We start from the raw sequence: 18,439 nt of genomic DNA, 5'->3' as shown, positions 1-18,439 counted from the left end.
CTCGAGTCGATGATCAAAAGTTGACCAAAGGTCAACGGTTGACAAAAAAAGTCAACAACGGACCAAAAATCAACAATTGACCAAAAAAGTCAACAATTGCCAAAAAGTCAACTTTAACAAATTGATGTAATTTTTTATCCTCTTTCCTTGTAATCCATTTTTTAAACTTGTATCTCAAGTAATAAGCATTGTACCATGAATTTCCATGAATGAATGGAGTATTCTTTGAATTTCCAACTTTGAGTTTCTTCCTTAAGTTCAAGCAATCGAATCAAATAACAAACATCTCACTTCCTTTGATAATCATGAATCTCAAATAAAGAGATTATTCACACCACCAATGATATGAGAAACAAACTCGAATAATTACCAAATAATACATGTCTCGAAAATCCGTTTAAACCGATTACATCAGCTATTGCTGAACTTCGACCTAATGATTGTGCTATGCAAAATACGATGAATGGTATGTTAAATGCATGAACCAATTGAATGAATTGAGAACCAGGTATGCAAATTATTTTAACGTAAGCCAGGTAAAAATAGAAAAAAAAGGGAAAATTTTGGGGTATGACAAACCTCAATCAATATCTTCATCATTTTCCATACACATAACTTCATCTTCCTCATACTCCAAACCAACAGAAATATAACTTAACATCTTCATCTCCTTCCACTCTTCATAAAACAACACAACACTTTCACTCTTCCTTATAACCATAAACTTCGTCTTCCTCACTTTCTCTCAATATCAAACAACAACATAACAACATCAACAACCAATAACAACATCACCATCACCAACCAAACACCATAAACCATAACCAACATCTTCAAACCACACTTCTTCTTATCAACATCATCATTGAAATAACAATAACACCGCCACGGTATCGCCACCACCGCCATTGGAGATTCAAGTTCCCTTTCCATCGTGTCTTATTGGTATTATACTTAAGTTATTTTTCTGTTTTTCAATTTTGTTCATGTGGAGACACGTCTTGTAAAATTTGAGCTTTCTTCTTTTTTGTAAAAGCTTATTGTTGTTTGTTCCATGACTTGAATATGAGAAGTAAGAGGGATACCTAAAGTTCTCAAGGGATTACATGAGAGAGAGAGAGAGAGAGAGAGAGAGAGAGAGAGAGAGAGAGAGAGAGAGAGAGAGAGAGAGAGAGAGAGAGAGAGAGAGAGAGGGATACCTAAAGTTCTCAAGGGATTACATGATAGAGAGAGAGAGATATCAATGAGAGGGAGAGATCGATGGAAGGGAGAGTGAGGGAAGAGAAAAGTTTGGTTTTCTCTTCTTTTTCTCTTTCTCAGTTGTTGGACGTTTACGAGGAAGAAGAGAGACTTTGGTTGTTTATGTTTTTATTTTATTCCCCTATACATGAGGGACACATGTCGCCATTTGGGTGGAGTTTTATTTTTGAATTTCATAACCTCTATCTCTTCGCATGTGAGCCGAGCCATAGGTTTCCTCACTCTTTTTCCTTTTTTTGTCATTTGTTTTCTCTTTTTGTTTATATATATTTACTATTATTATTATTATTATTATTATTATTATTATTATTATTATTATTATTATTATTATTATTATTATTATTATTATTATTTAATGTATAATCTAATTAGGTTTAGTTATTTGGGCCTTGGGCTCAATTTACCAATTTTTACATCTCATATTCATTTGTTGCACCCTTATTTGTTTCTTTTATTTTATTTTGACTAATTTTAATTAGTAATTTATCAATGACTTATTTAGTTGTTTATTTGATTAAATTTTAAATTAACTAATTATTTTAATTGTTTTTTCATTGCATTGCGATTTTGGAGCTTAAATTCAATTTAGCTTACAGAAATCGCTTGGAATCATAAATTTCGTTATTCGACTTCTTATAGAGTTATTCCTACATGAATACGCTTTAACTTAGCTTAACATAGAGTTAAATTCATTATTTTAAATTCGATTTATTTTACCTTTGTAAGTGTTGTACATAATTTATCGAGTTGCTGGATTTTTTATTGCGTTACGAATTTGGAGCATAAATTTGGTTTTGCTTCCGAACACGCTTAGACGCATAGATTTTGTTGTCCGACTTCTTATAGAGTGATTCCTACATGAATCCACTTTAAGTTAGCTTAACATAGAGCTAAATTCATTATTTTAATTTCGGTTTATTTTCTCTTTGTAAGTGTTGTATATAATTTATCGAATTGTTGCTGTTTGGATCATTGCGTCGCAATATTGAAGCTTAAATCCAATTTACCTTTCAGAAATCGCTTAGACGCATAGATTTTGTTGCTCGGATTCTTATAGAGTGATTCCTACATGAATCAATTTTACGTTAGCTTAACATAGATCTAAATTCATTACTTTAATTTCAATTTATTTTATCTTTATAAATGTCATACATAATTTATCGAGTTGATGGGTTTTTCATTGCGTTGCAATTTTGAAGCTTAAATCCAATTTAGCTTTCAGAAATCGCTTGGACTCATATATTTAGTTGTCCGACTTCTTATATAGTGATTTCTATATGAATCCACTTTAAGTTAGCTTAACATATAGCTAAATTTATTACTCTAGACTCCGATTTATTTTTGATCTCTTGTCTTCCTCTTGAGTATTTTTACCTTAATTTCCTTACTGTTTACATTTGTTTATTAAGCATATACTTTAACCACTATGTATATTCCCATTCGATAGATTGTATCCCCATTCACATGGCGTGTAATAATTGTACCACTTTCCTTTATTTTTATTGTGTTAGTTGATTGTTAACTTAAGACTAAAATCAACCACTTTAAAAAAACCCCGACAATAATGCTTGATCTAACGTAAAACCCCTTTTCCAAAACAAATTCGAATTGAATGCAACACGAGTACTTGATCTAACATTGAGTATCTCTTCCGATTAATTCAAACTCTTTTTCGTAATCAACTTCGAACACTTACTCGAATGTTAATTCATTCCTTTTTTTAAAGCTTTCCATAATAAAAAATGGAAGAAAAAGGGTTAATTAGGTTTAGACTTTCTCTTTCTCGAATATTTAGACACTATTGTAGAGCTCCATGTTCGAAAATTCGTCTTCCATATTAAAATACAATAATTATCTGAATTAAATCGGTTCTTCTATAGAAGAAAAAAGATTGATTGGGTATCGACCTTCTCCTTCCCGATTATTTAGACATTACTATAGAGCTCTCTGTGTGAATAATCATCTTCCATTAATGAGCTTTGACCTAATACGCCACACATTTTTTTATAATTACTCATGGATGAAGAGAAATGATTACGCTTAGGCCTCTTCCTTTATGGGTATTTGAATACTATTGTAGAACTCCCTGTTCGAATGTTTGTCTCCACCTAAAAGCAACTCAATTAATCAAACTTGTTTTCTGCCTTGCGCGACTTCAAAAACATTTTTAAAAATGAGTATGCTTTATCCATATCGACGTGAAACAAACAAAGGTTTCCGCATTCAAGAGTGACCATCAAGCAAATCTTTAGTCACTCAATATTTCTAAAGTATCACTTCTTAAAAGCAATCAACCCAGTAGTTCTTTGCTACCAAGAACTACATAGCCTTGAATTCTCCATAGCACCTGGAGATACATAGGAGCAAGATTTTGAAATCTTGTCAGGCACCCCTTTACTACAAAATATTTCATTTCTTTCTTTATTTGTTTTTTTCTCACTCGATAAGTAGAAGATCATGAACTAATATCACACTAAGACTCTTACACAAAACTAGTTAAATGGGTCCTGTTGAGTACAACGAATGTGAGGGGTGCTAATACCTCCCGTTGCATAACTGACTCCCAAACCCGATCTGGTTGCGACGACCATTTATTTTTGTTTTTTTGATGGGTTTATCGATATTTCCCCTTTTCATCTTTGGAAATAAAGAAAGTTCGGTGACGACTCTGTTTTATTTATATATCGAGCATTCTCACGATCAGGTATTTTTCATGTCGTGACAGTTGACGAATCTATTGGGGAAACTTTCTACTAAGCAAGTCCACCCTAGTTTAGTTGTTTTTCTTTTGAATGTTTGCTTTCATCTGTTTGCTTTTTTATTTTCCTCGTTGTTTCTATATATAATCCATTAATTGTATATTCAATTGTTGTATATTATGGTATGATATCGTTGGAAGTTTCTGGTTATTGGCACATTGTGAGGAAAAACTCTATACCCGAGCTACGAGAAAAAACTAAGTTATAACGGTGGTTGTATAATGTTGACATGAGAGACATTAAACTTGTTGGGTTGATGCGAGAACCCTACTCAGATGAGATCCCTTGAAAGTATTATTATCTTACGATAATTCATTATGGCGGTAATATTTTCTTCCTCGATCCATGATTCTGAGGATCTTTTGTAGAACCCTGAACTGATGGGTTTTAGGATCGATGGTTGTGTAATATCGACCTGCAATACTTATGACTCGTTGGGTTGATGCGAAGACCTCACTCATAATAGATCCTCTTGAAGGTATTACTATCTTACAATTAGTCGTTCTGACGGTAATATCGTCAAATGAGGTCCATGACTCTGGGAACCGCATCTAGAACCTTGGAGTTGATGGTTGTGTAGTGTTGACTTGCAAGACTTATGACTCGTTGGGTTGATGCGAAGATCTCACATAGAGTATATCCTTTTAAGGGTATTATTATCTTGCAATTAGTCGTTGTGGTAGTAATATTTTCAAATAGGATCTATAACTATAGGAACCTGATTAAACCCTAGAGCCACCCTGTTGCGAGAATCATTTTGCGCCTGGAAATCAGAACCATTTTGTTGTGAGAAATTTGTAATTCAGACAATTTGAAATCTCACCATACCAACAAACCATACATACCAACATTGCATCCATACATATCATGGCATTGCATTTTCAAAAAACTGAAATTTTCAAAAAAACAATTTGCACATGCATCAAATGTGCATCATGCATTTCATTTCTTAAATAAAAATCTCATTATGTATTATGTTCATAACTTGCTAGCTGATTACCCGACACACGCTCAGAACTTGAAGCATGTCTCGAAGAGCTACCGGCGAACTCCAGCATGTCTCAAAAATCTATGTGTTATTTATATTTAGAGCGTTCCCCCACTAGGGTATTTTTCGCATCGCGACAATAGGGTTATAAGACTAAGAATAAATGAAGAAAAGTTTGAAGATTCTGAATATGGAGTTCAAACTCTGGCTCTGAAGATCATTTATGAAGAATCTAACTCTGATGGAAGATCCAGACTCTGAAGAAGTCAACATCTGAAGAAAGTCAGCCTTTAGTGATTCCGACTCTGAAGCATCAGAAGCCAAGAAGCAGACTCTAAAGAGATCAACCTCTGAAGAGTGATGTCTGAAGAAAGTCAACCTCTGAAGGACCAGAACCTGAGCTCCAGAACCTGAAGGTTGTCTAATCTCTTCAATGAGGAAACTCTGATAGACTTATAGATCTTTTGTTCATATGAAGACTTAAGGGAAAATATCTTCTTAGTTGTCTGAGCTTCAACAAATAATTCCTCTTGCAAAAAGGTTCTTTATTGATATGTCCAATCAAGTACAAAGTTTATCCAACCTTTTGGTGAAAGTCTTCCAACGTCTCTTTTCCTTATCTCTCTATATAAGGCATAGTAAGACTTGAAGAAGAAGACTAATGCACTGATATACAAGACTCTGATCCTCGACATTTCAAAGAGAAGTCACTCTGTCAAATTAGCTAGACTTAGAACATCTTAACAATTATGTATATTTTAGAAGTTCTTAACTTCTTTAGAGTCTTAACAAGTTATATTCCATATACACCTCTGATTGTATATCAAGTGTAGTTTTACCCAAAATCTTTTAACAATTTATTGTAGAGTCAGAAGTTTCTTGCTTTAGTGCTTGAGCATTTGAAGTCTCTTGCTTGTGTGCTTGAGCATAAAAGTCTCTTACTTGAGGATTTAAGCATTTAAAGTCTCTTGCTTGTGTGCTTGAGCATTGAAGTCTCTTACTTGAGAGTTTGAGCATTTGAAGTCTCTTGCTTGTGTGCTTGAGCATTGAAGTCTCTTACTTGAGAGTTTGAGCATTTGAAGTCTCTTGCTTGTGTGCTTGAGCATAAAAGTCTCTTACTTGAGGGTTTGAGAATTGAAAGTCACTTGCTTGGTGCTTGAGTATATGTAATCTTGTTGGTTATAGTGAAAATCTCTTGGAAGCATAAAGGGACTGAACTACTCTCAAGTTGTGATAGGAACAAGGATAACTGATATGTGTCTTTGCTTTTACTTTCCTGGTTTCTGATCTTATCATTCCGCTACTATCAACTTTGCAACTGTGAGTCAATTCTGTTTCAGAATCTGGTAAGGACTTTCAAAAGCAAACCTAGTGATTCTGATTCAGGCTCTGAACTAAGTGTTCATAATCTGATTGAGATCAATTAAAAATAAAAGAAGAAAAAGTTTAGAGGAGAAAAACCAACACAATCTGATTGTACAACTATACATGATGGGGTGCTAATACTTTCCCCTTAATAATCGACTTCCGAACCCTAATTTAATTGTGACGAGTCGATTATGTAGTTACAAGTTTTTATATATATTAAATTAAAAAAAAAGTAAAATGTCCAATAAAAATTATCTATTTATATTAATTAAATTTTTTTTATTAATAATTTGATACAATATATGTGATTCATCGGTGTATTTTACTGTATGATGGATCTCTTATTTTTGTATTAAAAAATAATAATTAAAACATTTGATGAAAATAATTTATAGGATAATGCTAATTTATGCCCCAAAGACACATGTTAAGAGATAAATAAAGAAATAAATTCTTAGAAATTGTGTATTGAATTTATTAGAAATTTATAATTAATAATTTTATTTATTTATTCAAAATAAATTTTTTATTTATGAATTTCTTATCACAGCACAAATTAGGATTACCTTAATTTATATATAATTACAAACTTCCAGCAGCCTTTATAGATGTAATTAAAACATGTCTCCATCGTTGCCGCCGCCGAGATCTTATCCTTTCTTGATGTTAAATCTATTATGCGATTCAGATGTGTTTGTAAGTTTTGGAACACTCTCATTTTCGATCCCACTTTTGTGAATTTGCATCTCAAGAAATCAGCTAAACAAAATCCTCACTTCTTACTCATCACCGCTCATAGTACAACTACCACAAGCGAGGTACCCTATGGTACTTATTCTAGAACTGAGCGTGAGCATGGTGTCATTCCCTACTCAGTAAGCACTTTACTCGAAAATCCGTCTTTCACCATTTCTATCGATGAGAAATACCTGGTGCAAGACGATGAATGCTCCAATATATCGGTTCCTGCAATGGATTGATCTGTTTTGAGGACAGAGACATACAATCAATACTTATTGCCTTGTGAATTTGATGAAGTTCCAGCTACACCTCCAACTGTGGGTGTATTGGGAGACTCTCTTTGTTTTTCTTATTGTTGTAAGGAAACCCATTTTATTATATGGCAGATGACAAAATTTGGGGTTCAAGATTCCTGGACTCAATTTCTTAAAATTAGTTACGACAATCTTCAAATTGATTATGACTATAGTAACGAAGATATAAAGTATGAGTTTGAATTGGTGCCGCTGTATCTTTCTAAGGATGGTGATACACTGGTACTTAAAAGTAGTCAAGAATACCCAGAAATTCTCTATAATTGGAGGAATGATAGAGTAGAGCGAACAAAGATTACTGCAACTACAACAGTGACTGATGATAGAACTGTCCATCATGTCTCTTGCACAGCCCATGACTATTTTGAAAGCTTAGTTTCAGTCTCTTGAAAGTAAGTTCCTATCCCATCCTTTACATGTTGGTATTTATGTTAATCTATATATATGTTGTTTTCGTAATCATCACTTGTGTGAATATTCTTCTTTATGATTGGTTAGATTGATTGTATTTTCAAAATGATTTCAATACAGCATTATCATATGTAGTAACAGATCTGATAAACCTTATCACATGGAATGATTTGAATAGGAATAATTTTATGGAACGTATTGCAACGGGATAGAATGGCTTTTTTTCCTTAATATTCATTGTGCTGTTTTATAATTTTGTTCATGGAACTATAGGAGTGGAATTCTACTCTTTGATGTAATGAAAACACTGCGAGTACATTCAATGTGTATTCCTTCTTTTTCATCCATTTGTTTTAAACATATAAAATTTTATTTTCGTGTGTATGATTGCAGATTCAGGATGACCACCAAGAGCTAACATAGTGGGGGGAATTAGAGCTTAGAGGAACAACAGCTAAGGCAGTATCGGAAGAGGAGGAGTTCAGAAGAACATGGTTTGAATTAGTTAGGATGACCTCTTTTTCTTTTCAACTATGTTGATTTGGATACAGAAATACCTCATTGTATGTTTTAAAGGTGACATCGATGGCTTAGCGTATTTAAAAAGTTCTGTTAAAGTCCGAGGAATATCATAATTACTGCATTGCAATGGTTTTTACTTATTTGTTTCAGTTTAAGCCTTGGTGAAAAAAGCACATAACTTTTATTGACTTGTACCTGTTGTAGAAGAAATTCAACATTTTTAATTATTGTGTTTTATATACACAAGACAATTGACATTTTTGTCTATTCTTGTTAGTATTTCTAGTTCATTTATGTATTAACAAGTGTTGAAGTCCCATGTTCCTTTGGCTCAAGTAAATCTGTTAGCAATAGGCCTCCTATCGTGGGAATCAATGTTCAAAGAAAACCCAATGGTACAAGTAGACGTGTGATAGCGGATGAATCATTATAGATAGTAGCTAGAAAATAATTAGAAACAATGATTTTGGATGGCCAGAACTAACTGGTTTTGGATGGTACTAGTCAAAGGAGGTTCAACTCCCGTTCCATCTTAAGAGTCTAACCGAAGAGTCTAACCGAAAGGACTCTATACAAAATTTATATATAATAGTAGCCGCGGATTAATATTCTTTAACTTAATGAAACACTTAATCTTTTACATCTATTTATGTTTAATAAATAAATTGAAAACTTTAATATTTTGGATTGCAGAACTAAAAGGACTTCCGAGAATTAACATAGTCTAAGAACTCAGAGCTTTTAGGAACAACATTTAAGATCGTGTGAGGGGAGAAAGAATTCAGAGGAACATGGTCTCAGTTAGTCAAGATTTTTAAAATGAAATTTATTAAGTTACATGGGTGCAAGATTTGACTTATTTTGACATACAATGACACAAGTGTTTTTTTTACTTATTGTCAGAACAATTTTTAGTATTACTTTCCATTCAAGTATAAAAAGCAACACTCATATTTCACTGAAATGATGCTAACTTGTCTTGGTTGAGTTGAAATTACTTAATCAGTGATTTCTTCTATTTTTGGTTTAAGGAAGACGTGTTTTTCTCTTTTAAATTAAGTATTCATAATTTTTATATTCCTTCATTTTGATACTTTATTATACTTTGAGCATGTTATGTTTTAAGACAATAACTAGATGCTTTGTGAGTTACACGTCCAAGGGAACGTTGTTATTAGGCATTCTCCTGGATTTCGAGTGATTCCTGGTTATTGTTATAATTTTGTAGAAAAATATAAGTGAACCGGTTTGCTAACAAGTTGTGAAAATAGGGATCATCATGAAATTATAGATAGTAAAGTTATTAAAAGTTGTACCCAAAAATGGAGTTACGTTGGATTGAACCTCAAAAACATATTTAATGTCAAACATATTTAATGTAGCAGCTATTTGTCAACCTTTATAATTGTTATTAGTTTGATGAACTTGAGGTTGATTGTCATTAATGAGTAATGTACATGCATGCCATCTATACATACCTAGCATAAATGGTGGTTTAATTATTGAAAAGGTCTATTTGCCTATTCAAAATGTAGGTGTGGCTAAAGGTGGTTTGCTTTGATATGATAGTGCTATTAATCTTTTTTATTCACTTGTATTCTATCTGAATTTGGATCCTCTCATGTGTTCTCTACTGTCATGCCTGTTGTTCAAATAACAGTCGCTCGTTTTTCTCACTCATAAAATTATTATTTTTTAAACCAAAATTTCTTTGTAAACTTTCAACCGTTGGATTAACAGCATGAGGGACCGCTGCACAGATCCGCAGGTGATCTGTTTCCTATTCTATATAGTGTTCAAGTCACCATGATCCTTTGCCTCAAGTAAATTGTTATAAGACAATTCAACAATACAAGTAGGTGTGTGACAACATGTGTATAATTATAAATATTAGCTAGTAATAAGTAGAAATTGAAGGTTTAAGAAAAATAAGAATGAGAGATTTGAATTAGGTTTAAAATATGACAATCTTTTATCAAATCAATCACAAATCAATGACAAGAACAACAATGATAAAATTACAGAGGTTTTTTTATATTGGTTTAATGTTAACTAAGTTAGTCAAGTCTATTCGTCAAAGTGATTTCACATTCTCATAAGGTCTTAATCCACTAATCAATCAGACTACAAACTCAAAGATAAACTGTTAATGACTTCTCGAAGCTACAAACTAAACTTAGTCCCTTAAGAAAAACTCAAAAACCAATTATTAATGACTTCTTGAGGCCACAAACTAAACTTAGTCCCTCAAGAAATTTTAACTAAAGTTACAATACATACATTGTGTGTTTACAAGAATGCATCTTTACAAGCAGATACACAAAACAAATTTTAGAGTTTACACTTAAGAAAATATACAAATAAAGTATTAAGTGTAGTGAGTGTTGAAATTGTTGTTCTTCTCTTCGCGTCTCTTAGCTTATCTATTTTTCACAACTACTTGTCCTCTTTAAACAAATGATGAATAATATCGTTGGAGGATGGAATTGAAAACTTCTTCGATTACACAACTGTAATAGTGGTATGAGGTTAATTCGTGAATCACGGAGACCCGTCGGTAGTATATTCAGTAATAACTCCAGCATATTTGTCCTTTTAAAGAAATATTTTATTTTGTCGCTTAAATGTACGATTTTCGAAAATATTATATCAATCATTGTTCTCTAAATCACTGGCTTCGTATTTGAGATGATTTGAAACTTGATCAGAGTTCAGATCCTTGAAGATTAGACTTCAAAGTCTAGTGAACATGAGGCTTGGATTTATCAGAGTAAATCTGAATTGTCTTTTCCATGAGCATTTACTTGGATTTCCAGATGGTTGGCTATCAATTAAGTACTTCTTCGTATTTCAACCTTGATTCAAAATCTGATGATGTCCAGAGTTCAGAGTCTTCTTAGTCCAAAGTCCAAAATCTGTTTTGTCTAGAGTCCAGAGTCTGCTTTGTCCACTTTGTCCGGCGTTTGACTTGTTCTGAGTTTGCTATATCCAAAATCCACTTAGTCTAGAGTCCGAATCTACTTTCATTATCTTTAAGATTCTACACACTTAACAAAATGATTAAAGTACAAAAAATTTCTTTATACTCTGTTATCATAAAAAATTTAAGGATTGTAGATGTAAAACCAAACTTGTTCCAACAATCTCCCCCTTTTTATGACGACAATACTAGAATTTTAATGAACAATTTTGACTTAATAAATAATCAACTAAAAATCAGAGTTAGGTTTGTAAGCTCCCATTGAGTTTTAAACCTTCAAAATTTTCTTAGCTTAAGTTCACAGGATGAGGTTTGCATGCTCCCCCTGAGTTTAAGACTTAGATTTTTTTTTTCAATCAGCACAATAGTCTCATAATTTATCCAACACATTGTTAAATGTTTGAGATTTATTATAGAATAAAAAATGAATCAAAATCATATTGTTTCCCCCATTTGTCATCAATCAAAAAAATATAGAGATAAGAATAAAAGAGTAATAATATTGATTGAGAAGGAAAAGAAATACTTCATCAATCAGTCAAAATTATAAAATGTGAACTGAAAAGGATAAAAATATATGTGTCACACCCTGATTTTGACCCTGATATTCGTATCATCATTTCATTCATTTATTCCTCTAATGTGGTACTCCCTTTTCGTGAGTGTCAAGTGATCTCCTAGGAGCCGGAATTTTTGAAAGATCTCGAAGGGCTATTTTGTTGGATATTAAGTGGGCATGCTTAGAATTTTTGCTGCCAATTCCTTCTCGTGCTCTCAAAAATGGGATTCACTTGGAAGAAAACTACACTTCTTTCTCAGATGACACTCTGAGATGCATTTTCGGTGATCTCGTTTGAGGGCCGTGAAAATGCTGGAGGTCCTGTTTTATCCATGCTAAGATCACTCATAATGTTACTTGAGCTAGTTGCCAAAGTGACACCAAGTGCAGTTGTTTCCTGTAGTCATGTGATAGATGCACAGTTTACTTGGAATTTGGTGCATTCATCTTGGATATTGCATATAAATTACAACAAGCAAAGAGTTGTTTCGAGTTTTGCTCTTTTGTCATCTGTTTTACATCCTTTATTATTTAATGATGAGAGCATGCATCAAAGAGACTTTGAGGCCACCAGAGCAGGAAGCATCGCTCATTTAATTAATCATTCATGTGGGCCAGTTTGCTACTCAAGAGTCGTTAAGTGTTAACGGTGGCCAAACTTCTTCGTCAGCTGAATACAACATCTAGTTTGGGTTGGTTTGATCATGATGTTATTTTGGATGCCTACAAAATATTAATACCGATTTCTTTAGAAATGTGGGAGTGGAACATGCATCACTTATTTTATCACACTGTGCTTGACATGTCTTCAGAAGAAACAACTTTTGTTTATAATGCTCAGAGTTTCATTGCTATATTTTTTTGTTGAATTTTCTGCACTCATCCTTTTGCAAGTGGTAAGTAGAGAACAGGAGTTGAGTCTAATGCAAAACAATCATAGTTGTTGGACAAAATCATGCATTTAGCGCATTGCAGGGAAATTTCTCTTAAAGCATGTGGCAGATTTTTTTTTTTGACAGTATAGCCAATTCAGTGATCCGTAAGAGAGTGAAGGCATTGTCACTGTTTAGAAATATAATAAGTACAAACAAATTGTCAGAATTCCTCTGTTGCATTATCACCAAGTATTGGAAAGTTAACAAATCTTCAAACTATTATGTTACAGAACAACATAACTGGACCAATCAGTTCAGAGTTAGGAAAACTGTCCATGTTTCAAACGCTTGATCTTTCTGATAAATTCTTCAATGGTCGTTGGCAAACATGACGCAACCTACTTTTCTTGATTTGTCATTCAACAATCTTAGTGGCAGCGTCATTCGGTATTGTTGGAAGCCTTCTGGTCTGTGCTACAGCAAGAGAAACAAACTGTCATGGAAAGAAACTCAAACCATAAAAAAGGGAAGAAAACAGTTTGAAGCAACCTACAACCTTTTCCAATCAGAGCAACTTGGGCATGACCAATCGGTGATTGTAATGTAAATGCTCATTCTCCCAATGCTTGCACATGCTTTTCAAAATGGGCAAAAGTTGGGAAAGTTGGGAATCCTGCAATTATAAAGACAATCATAACCCTGCAAGAGTTAAACCAAATCTACAAACAAAAGCCAACAATTCACAGCAACTAGTCCTACCCCAAAGCCAAAACCTGCAAACCTGTAATGATTAGAAAATCGGTTAATAATTCACATAACAACAAAAAACTCTAAAAGCCAGGAAGTATCAACTGAATTACTCAATAATATTGGTGTCATTCAGTTTGAAAGTGGAGAATTTGAGCTTGCTAAACAAACTTTTAAGGAAGCTCTTAATGATGGAATTTGGCTTTCCTTCTTTAGCAAGGCGAATAAGTCTTCCATTGATGCTACTTCTACTCTTCAGTCCAAGGACATGCAATTATTTCACGACCTTGAAAGTAACGGTCATCTTGTTCAAGTACCCGGACTACATTGATGTGAATCTGAGGCTATGCTGCTACTGCAAAGGCTCGGAACAACATTTTATCGAGCATTGAACCGGTTAATGATGCCCTGAAAGTGAATGACAAGAGTCCAAATGCATTATCTATGCTGTTTGAGCTGGAATTGAAAAATGACGAGTGGGTGAAGGCAAAAGAAACTCTCCAGGCAACTAGCGATGCCACTGATAGGAAAGATTCATATGTTACACTTTCACTAAGAAAACCAGAATTACTTTGCTGCAGTTTGCAATAAAAAGAGAAATCCAAAGCTAGAAGCAACTCATTTGGAAAAGGACAAAGATGGTTACCAGAAGTGGTTGGCTGGTGACTTGGCCTCAGGAGCACGAATCTAAACCGTAGCCACCGGTGTTCATCGCTGAAGCATCAACCGCCTGCATTTCCGACCAAGTCAAGCTATCTGCAACCAGTACACCTTGAACCTCAACCTGCATCATCAAACCAATGCTCAATTTCACTGCAGTAAAGCACGAAATAATTACCAAGCAGTAAATTCCGAAATTTCCCAATTTGGGATTTGAGACAAGTCAGAGGAAGAAAGTAGGTAGGTTCACATTACCTTTCCGGAAGATAGCATCGAAGAGGACAAACTTGCTTCTGAGCATGAAAAGCATTGCTGAGAGCTTTCTCTTTTGAGCCAATTTCACTTCCAAAACCCTAAAAGCTGTGGATATAAAAAGGAAGCGAATCAGAGACGGAAAAAGGGGGGAGAGAAAGAAAAACGGCGAAGAGGCTTCAAAGAAAAAACCCTAAATTCCCAAATCAAAGAAAAGAACCGTTTGAAAGGAGTGAAGGAGGGAGGCTCGAGATTCGCCATTGTTGCCACCGCCGAAGGTAATCTCCTTCGTTACAACCGTTGGTTTCTTGCAATTTGAGTGAGGTTGAGGGTATTTGGGATTGAGAGCGCGAGAGAAGAGCGATGGTGAGCGAGTTTAGGAAGGTTGAGGACGAGTGATTTAGGCTAGTGTGAGCTTTTGATTGAGAGAGTTTTTTACGAGAGAGAGTGATGGAGAGGACGAGTTTGGGAGTCTGAGAGAAACGAGATTGAGAGCTTTGGGAGGGGAAGAGCTATGTTCAACGAAGCTAGTTTCTTTTTCATTTTTTTTATATTATTATTTACCTTAAGTGCTTAAAGTTTTTTTGGAAATTTAACTGACCTTTTAGTATTCCCAGGGGTTATTAATGTTGTTGGTTTAATAATATTTTCAAATTCCCAACCTCTAAAATCCAACAGCCATGCGGCTGGATTTTTTGGGGTAACCTAACAGTCTTTTATTTATTTATTATTATTGTTATTATTTTGGTTTTATTTCCTTTAAATTTCTTTGTTCTAATCCTTTTTGATTTATAAAGCCTAGTTGACATTGTAAATAACAATTAACACTAAGTGGCCTGGTGGAGAGGGGGTAGATCCATAGTCTTAGGTGGAGTGAGTTCGATACTAGTATGTAGCACTTTTTAGTATTTCATTTTCTTTTAGCATTTCATTTCTATTTCTTTTTAGTATTTTATTATCTTTTAGCATTTTGTTTCTTGTAATAGTTTTTTATGTCCATGTTTTTTATTAAATCCATCATGCATGCAAAACCATTTTAAAACTAAAAAAAATCATACTTTTCTCGATTTAATATCGAGCCCCCCTTTTTTTCACACCCTTGTAAGTCGATTGCTTTTTTTTAAAAAGCATCGCCGTCAACCTCACATAGCTTACTCTTGGGCTTTCTTACAATGAGCCGGTTCTCTTGCACTTACACTCATGCATTATTTGTTGTTTGGGCCCGATTTAATTATTTCATGATTTTGAATTCCCCTTTGACAAATGTACCCCACTCCCCCAATGTGTAATAATTTTGTACTTTTTATTTCTTTATTTGTTTGGTTGTTTAATTAGCTACTAACACAAGAATAAAATCAACAAATTTCAAAAATATAAAAAATATGACTCGATCCAACGTCGAGCATTTTCTCAATAAACGAACCAACTCATTTCTCCATCCTATTCCATCCCATCTCTCTCAAAACTTCATCAAATGCTTGATCCAACGTCAAGTCATTTTTCATAATAAAAACTCAAAAATATTAATTCATATTCAAGACCTTTTCAATAAAGGTGGAAATGGAACATGATGTATATCATGCACTCCTGAGGTTAGGATTCGAGACGTATGCCTCGCCAATCTTAACTCTCGCCATCATCCAAATTTATCCACTTTGTTTCTTCAAACACTCAGCCAAATCTTTCTTAAACGTCCATCGACACTTGATCTAAGGTCAAGTCATTTTCACAACAAAAAACTCAAAATAACTAATTCTTACTTAAACACTTTTTCAAAAGGTGGAAATGGAACGTGGTGTATACCGCGCACTCCTGAGGTTAAGATTCGAGACGTATGCCTCGCCAATCTTAACTCTCGCCATCATCCAAATTTATCCACTTTGTTTCCTCTCAAACAATTATCCAAATCTTTCTCAATCGTTCATCAAATACTTGATCTAGGTCAAGTCATTTTCACAACCAAAATTCAAAATACCTAATTATTATTTAACACTTTTTCAATAAAGGTGGAAATGGAACATGATGTATATCATGCACTCCTGAGGTTAAGATTCGAGACGTATGCCTCGCCAATCTTAACTCTCGCCATCGCCTAAAATTGTCGATGCGGTTTCTTCAAACCCTTTCTCAATCAAATTCCAAAATACTTAATTCCTACCTTAAACTCTTTCAATAAAGATGGAAATGGAACATGGTGTATACCATGCACTCCTGAGGCTAGGATTCGAGATGTATATCTCGCTCATCCAGTTCTCGCCATCACTCAAAATACATCCAACCAATCAAATTCTTTCTCGCCGCCGTGCGATTAATCAAAAACCTTTTTCATAAACGAAAGATATATTGTCTTAAGTGATACAAAACAATGTTTCGGCCACGATTGTTGAGTAGAGATAAATGACGCTTTTTCGAATGTAGATCCATAAATCCGTTCGATGTGTGGTATGCGTCCACTCCTCATCTGTTTTGGGTAAAACGATGTTTTTGTCGATTAATACAATATGGCTTTCACTAAAATCGACCAACAAACAAACATTTTTCTACCCAGAACTACGTAAGCCTTGATTTCTCTTTTGAGATACGTAGGAGCAGGATTTTTAAATCTTGTCAGGCCCACTAATAAAAAACTTAGGTTTAGTCCTTTGTCTAAAAAATCCAAAAACATCTCTTCTCTCTTCTATTCTTTCTTTCCCACCTAATAAATTGAAAAGCCTATCATTTCAAACTAACATTAACGCACACAACTGACCTAATGGTTCCCGTTGAGTACAACGGACGTGAGGGGTGCTAATACCTTCCCCTTGCGTAATCGACTCCCGAACCCGGATATTGGTTGCGATGACCATATCTTATCCTTTCTTTTGTCTTGGGTTTTATCGATATTTCCCCTTTCCTTTTTAGGAATAAATAAAGTTCGGTGGCGACTCTGTTCAGTCCATCATTGCGAGCGTGCGATCGCGCTTCGCTTTGAAGTCGTATCCCCATTTTTTTTCGAGGTGCGACAGATGGCGACTCTGCTGGGGACACAATCCCTAAGCGAGTCAAGCCTAGTTAGGACGTCTGTGTGCCTTTGTTTGTTTAATTGTGTGGCTTTTCCTTATTTATTGCTTTTGATTATCTTTATTATTATATTGATATATCTGTTGTATATTGGTTCTATTGTGATTGTTGGTACTTGGGTATTTGATTGCAAACCATGTGGGAAAGACTCTACACCCGAGTCTAGAGTGAAAAAACATAAGATAGGACGATGGTTGAGTAGTACGGACTCCCGAGGTGTATACTTCGTAAGAGTCGGTACGAGAACCTCACTTAGAGTAGATCCTTTTGCAAATATTGTCGCCCGAGGTGTATACCTCGTAAGCGGCGATGTTTCAAAGGGGTCCATGACTCTAAGAACCTTTTAGAACATTAAACCTTTGGCCGACTAGAAATGATGGTTGCGTAGTATGGATTCCCGAGGTGTATGCTTCGTAAGAATCGATACGAGAACCTCGCTCAGAATAGATTCCCTAGATGGAGTTGATGACCGGAAAGTATTTTCCGTAAGCGTCAAACAGTCTTTTGAATCCAGGACTCTGAGTACCCTGTCTAGAACCCAGTCGATGGTTACGTAGTACGGACTCGCGAGGTGTATGCTTCGTAAGAGTCGGTACGAGAACCTCACCCAGAATAGATTCCCTTGATGGAGTTGACGACCGGGAAGTATTTCCCGTAAGCGTCAAACAGTCTTGTGAATCAATGACTCTGGGGATCCTTTGTAACAAAGCCCTAGATCATACCCGGTGAGAACCCCGTTTTGGAAAACAATCAGATTTATCAGTACCTCGGACTTTTGAACCCGTGTATTGAAGAAAAAGCACAAATGTGCATGGCTTGCATTGCATTCATTCGCATTCCATTGCATTTGCATCGCATCATAATGCATGTCATTCTCCAGACAAAATACCAAAAAAAACGCATCCATCTTTTGTCCGTGAAGCAAAGTGATTCTCAACACGCG

At 34.7% G+C, this 18,439-nt stretch overlaps 1 pseudogene; it reads left to right on the top strand.

Annotated features, from left to right (window-relative positions):
• Positions 1 to 6,989: 6,989 nt before the first annotated feature.
• On the top strand, positions 6,990 to 8,624 carry LOC127130860 (uncharacterized; annotated as a pseudogene).
• Positions 8,625 to 18,439: the final 9,815 nt, after the last annotated feature.

The sequence above is a fragment of the Lathyrus oleraceus genome, chromosome 3 (genome assembly GCF_024323335.1).
Source record: "Lathyrus oleraceus cultivar Zhongwan6 chromosome 3, CAAS_Psat_ZW6_1.0, whole genome shotgun sequence".
NCBI classification, from domain to species: Eukaryota; Viridiplantae; Streptophyta; class Magnoliopsida; order Fabales; family Fabaceae; genus Lathyrus; species Lathyrus oleraceus.
The sequence above is the reverse complement of the archived record's forward strand: the minus strand, read 5'-3'. Positions and strand labels throughout refer to the sequence as shown.